General features: G+C 39.8%; 1 long non-coding RNA gene across 1 annotated transcript; it reads left to right on the top strand.

The window, feature by feature from the left end:
• Window positions 1-273: 273 nt before the first annotated feature.
• On the top strand, window positions 274-4,264 carry LOC113600357 (uncharacterized). Its single transcript, XR_003421501.2, has 2 exons — window positions 274-375; window positions 3,958-4,264. It is a non-coding gene; the product is annotated as an uncharacterized LOC113600357 (long non-coding RNA).
• Window positions 4,265-5,622: the final 1,358 nt, after the last annotated feature.

Here is a 5,622-nt window from a genome sequence, read left to right as displayed (position 1 = left end):
CTACCCTTTGAATCATTAACAGAGGATGGGAAACCTACATTATTAGGGACTCCTAAAGAATCTTTAAAAATAAATAAATAAATAACAAATAACTAGGTAAATCATAATAAATACATCAAAAAGGAAGGGTCTGGAAAGAATAACGATTTTCTAAAGGAAAAGAAAAGTGTGTATTTGTTGGCTTAAGGCTACCATAGCAACGTACCATGAACTGAGTGGCTTCCTCAACAGAAAGCTATGGTGTCACAGTTCTAGAGGCTAGAAGTCTGAGATCAAGTGTCGGCAGAGCTGGTGAGTTCTATGAGGAAGAATCTCTGCCATGGTTCTCTACTAGCTTCTTATGGTTTCTGGCAGTTCTTGGCATGGCATCCCTTGGTATGTAGAAAAATCACTCCAATCTCTGCCCTTATCTTCACATGGTATCCCCCCTGTGTCCATATAAGTCTATGCCCACATCTGTTCCTTTTGTAAGGATGTCCCTCAGATTAAGGGCCAGTATGCCTCAACTTAACTAATTGTATCTGCAACACCACTATTCCTAGTAAGGTCACATTCTGAGGTAGTTGAGATTAGGTCTTCAACATATGAATTTTAGAGGGACATGAGTCAATCCATAATAGGATTTTAGAAAAGGAAGTTTTCAAAAAAATCATACCTCCAAAGTAGAGTGCAGATTAAAGGTGTGTATTAAACAGGCGCTTGGGTGGCTCAGTTGGTTGAGTACCTAACTCTTGATTTCAGCTCAGGTCATGATCCTAGAGTCATGGGATCGAGCCCCATGAGCCAGGAGCCTGCATAAGATTCTCTCTCTCTCTCCCTCTGCTCCTCTCCCTGTTCATGCTCTCTCACTCTCAAAAAAAAAAAAAAAAAAAAAAAATCTACCACCTAGATAAAGTGAATGTAATCTCCTCTTTAAAAAAGCACTTGGATATGAAGTGAAGGACAAATATAAAGTAGCAGTTAGAAGAGGAAGCTTGTTCTCTTAATAAACACAGGAAAAGATAGATGTTTTGACGTGTGGCTTAATTTGGCCTACTATGAAGTTTCTTTTGATAAAGAGCCTCAAGGAGGTTGACCTTGCCGGTCTGGAAGAATTCTATTTCTGCATGCAGATTGGGATAGTAGAATGAGACACAGATTGGAGTCCAAGATCTGCTGTGTGGTCCTGGACCTCAAGTCCCTAAGCTGTAACTTTGAGTGAATGTATTGACTTGTTTGGGACTCATTTATCTGACCTCTAAATTGTAGACCATGGTCCAGCTCTACCAGAATGTTATGAAAATTAAATGATTATATTTGCCAAAAGTACTTTTTTTCAAATTATTATATGTTGGAGATATTTTAATTTTTTTTAATGTTTATTTATTCTTGAAAGAGAGAAGAGACAGCATGAGCTGGGGAGGGGTGGAATGAGAGAGGGACACAAAATCTGAAGCAGGGTCCAGGCTCTGTGCTCATGAGCTGTGAGATCATGACCCGAGCTGAAGTTGGACTCTTAACCCACTGAACCCCCAGGCGCCCCCGTATTGGATATATTTTTTTATATGACCAGCTTCATTGTATTCAAAGCATTATGTTCCTGCATTTCAAAATTATATGTGATAGCTCTACAGTATATATGGGCATTTAGAAAATGCAGAATTAGATCGTTTCTGCTGCTAGAGCATAAGAAGGATTGTTAGAAACACATTCATTTATCTGAAATACTACGTCCTTTTCCTTAAAGTATTAATAGAGTATATTACTGTAAAAATATGTGTTGAATAATAGTGACTATAGCAACAGATCTTAAGAAACTTTTATGAACAACACTGGAAACACAGATCGTGCAGAACGAAGAAGGCAGTGAAAACAGAAACATTTTTGAATGTAATAAAATAGCACAATCTCATTCTGAGCACATGGACACCAGACCTGAAGAAATATTAATAGCTATTGTAGTCACATTTGTAACTCAACAAAATGTAATTTTATACCCTTTCTTAAATCAGAAAACTCCAATAAAAATGATAGATTAAATTAGATGCGTGTAAGTAATGAAAATGATGAACCACAAAAAACGGGAAACCACAATTGTGTTTCAATCACACAAGCCTTAGGTATTTATTTCCAAACTCTGAAAGCAGACACGCCGCTTAAAGATTAATATTAAATTTTTGAACTTGTGCAGTTTCCCATCTTCAAATGCCTTATTTGTCCCAATATAGTGCATCGAATGTGTCAAACTCATATTATTTTCGTCTGTAGCACCAGACTGTCTGACAGGCTAGATAGAACAATGTAAAATGTATCCGAAGGTTTTATGTACCTAAACTAAATATCTGAGGACATATGCTATGTTGTGCAATCAGTGGCTTATGGTGTTATTGTGGGGTCCATGTTGCAAGAAGAGTAATACCTAACCCATCACATTGCACTCCACAGCTTTCTGTGCCCAAAGCGCCTAATAGTGCGGGCACATGGCTTTGTTTGCCTGGCAAGCTGCGGCAGGTAACAAGCATCACTTCCATTTATCACGTACGAAAGGGACAATTAAATATTGTTAATGCTATAGATAATCTCCCTACCCTCGTCGTTCTAACCAGGGGCAGAATTCTCCAGCTGAGTACGCTGTGGTGGTTTCAATGAAAACACCTTCATCCAGCATCACCCTTAGGTGGACATGTTAGTGGCAGACAGGCTTACACTTAAGAAAATCTGAAAGAAGAAGCTCCCCTCAATGCCTTAATTTTGGGGGATATATTTATATCTCTTCTCTTTTCCAAAACAGGTAGAAGCAGTTCTTCTCTATTTTCCTGTTTTTAAAAATATTTATTTTTGAGACAGAGAGGGGGAGCAGGGGAGGGACAGAGAGAGAAGGAGATACAGCATCCGAAGCAGGTTCCGCACTGTCAACGCAAAACCCGACCCGACGTGGGGCTTGATCCCATGAACACTGAGACTGTGACCTGAGCTGAAGTCGGAGGCTCGACAGACTGAGCCACCCATGTGCCCCTATTTTCCTTTTAAGTGCAAGTTACTAAATATTTCTCTTTTGGAAAATGGAAAGAATATATTACTGATCTCTACTCGAACATATGCTGAAATATAATATAATATAAAATATGTTGAATATACACATTAAATATGATATAATATTTAATATGATATATTAAATATATGATATAATAGTGGGGGGGTGTGGTGACACTGTTCTTGTTGAAATATTCCCTCGTTGTTGCTACACTTGTCATCCACTCATTATACTCTAGGCATCTGAGGGTCCGAGAGATATAATTTTATCTATATTTATTCTCTGTTAAAAGGACTTATCAAGACTAACACAATTATTGACATGCATTTAGGTCAACAAGTATTTATTCAATGGAGAGCATTATGGAAATACATTTAAAATTAAAACATAACTATATATCCTACACTTTAAGCACAGTGCCCCAAAGGAACCAGAAATATAAAAATCACAGAACACCCTGAGGACCATCAGTGTCTAGGGCTCAGCTAGAAGTTTCTATAGATCACACCTCAACTCTACACAACAGATCAACTTTGCTTTTGGCATCTGAGAAATATTTTCTCATTGTAACGAGCGGCGGACTTTTCCAGAGTAAGAGAAATGGGGCAGCATATGGAGAGACAAAAAATGCTACTCCCTGCCATGAAACTCAGTTTTTGTCTCCATTGGAAAAGAGTGGAGTGTCACAAAACTACAGGTTTGTAAGAGGATTTGCACTGATTATCAAAGGAAAGATGAAAGAGACTCTGGCACTATCTATTACCCTACATCATTGCCCACTTTCTGGGTAGAAACAACACTTAGGTGCTCTGGGACAATTTTCCGACATGCTTTGCAGTTAGACTTGGTGACTAAGTTGTAGCTGGTAAAATATAAGTTCTTTCAGAATTATTTTAAAGGATAGTACTGACTTTCTTTTCTCCTCCTCGTCTTTTTGCTCCCAGGATACGTATGCCATGCTTGAGGAATCGGCCACTGGTGGTGAGCCTTGAGAGTGGAATCCCACTCCATCCCGCAGCCCCTCTCAACAGCAAAGCAACAGGAGAGAAAGTCTTGGTTCCTGACCCTGCACACAGTGGAGCTGCCATTTCAGTTTGATCACCTACCTACCTAGAGATGGGATCACCAGATGTATCCCCAGAGAACTCCGTGTATCTATCTCTTCACATCCCTTCAACTTTTCCAAGCCTAACTTAGGAGTTCCTTTTTAGTGATCTCTACTGTGGGAAATGGAAATATTCACCTCCCAACGTTTGCATTCTGACATTGGCTTATTATTCTAAGTAACTAGGATCAGATTGGCCTAATCCTATCTCTTTTGTTTCACATATTCTCGTCTCCTTCCTCATCGTTTTGTCTGGTTGTTGTCATTTTCTAGCATCTTAACTGTTCTCTTGATTTGCAGTTCCATCTCCTGTGTACAAGGAAGGAACATGATCCATATCAGATACTTCCCTAAAACTTCAGTTTCAGCAGGCATTTGGGGACAGGGTTCTACTCCCACAGTGGGAAGAAGCAATTTGTGACCTTAAAGAGCATGTGAATTCCAATATTGCCATTCCCTAATTCCTTTGTCAATATATAACTTTGCTTCTGGTTATAATACGGCTAATTAATACTGTCATGTTAAATACTTTTTTCTTTTTCAAATAAACATGATGTAGCTGGTAGTCTAGCTAGGTTCAAAAGATTGGCAAAACAAAGAGTCAAGAAGCAATTGCAGCTCCAAAGTCCCCAGAAAGCCAGGATCCAATGGGATACTACTGTGCAGCATGGGCCTTGCCTCCTATGAGCCAAATAGGAGGTAGAGGTTTCGCCAATCTTCTCTAATTTAATTTATTTATTTTAAGTTTTTTAATGTTTATTTATTTTTGAGAGAGAGAGAGAGAGAGAGAAAGAGAGAGAGAGAGACAATGAGCAGGGGAGGGGTGGAGAGAGAGAAAGACACAAAATCTGAAGCAGGCTCCAGGCTCTAAGCTGTCAGCACAGAGCCCGACATGGGGCTGGAAATCACGAACCACGAGATCATGACCTGAGCTGAAGTCAGACGCCCAACCGACTGAGCCACCCAGGTGGCCCAAATCTTCTCTAATTTTAAATAATTCCCTCTTACATTGGACCAACGTGACCTAAGTGTCCTCACCCACTCAAATACCATCTCTTTATGAAGATTTTCATGAACATTTCAGTGCACAGTCTCATTAATTATTCTGTACCACCCCTATGACATTTAATTTCTTTTTTCAACGTTTATTTATTTTGGGGACAGAGAGAGACAGAGCATGAACGGGGGAGGGGCAGAGAGAGAGGGAGACACAGAATCAGAAACAGGCTCCAGGCTCTGAGCCATCAGCCAGAGCCTGACGCGGGGCTCGAAATCCCGGACCGCGAGATCGTGACCTGGCTGAAGTCAGACGCTTAACCAACTGCGCCACCCAGGCGCCCCACCCCTATGACATTTAAACCTATTAGCATCTTGCATTGTTTCAAAATATTATATGTGCAATCGTTCTTATTACTTCTGTTTTTCTATTTCAGTTGCAATAGTTATACGTTTTGCCAATCTCATTGTCCCAATTAGATTAATGTTAACCTGCATACCCAAGCAA

Source organism: Acinonyx jubatus, chromosome B1 (assembly GCF_027475565.1).
Source record: "Acinonyx jubatus isolate Ajub_Pintada_27869175 chromosome B1, VMU_Ajub_asm_v1.0, whole genome shotgun sequence".
Lineage (NCBI taxonomy): Eukaryota > Metazoa > Chordata > Mammalia > Carnivora > Felidae > Acinonyx > Acinonyx jubatus.
The sequence above is the reverse complement of the archived record's forward strand: the minus strand, read 5'-3'. Positions and strand labels throughout refer to the sequence as shown.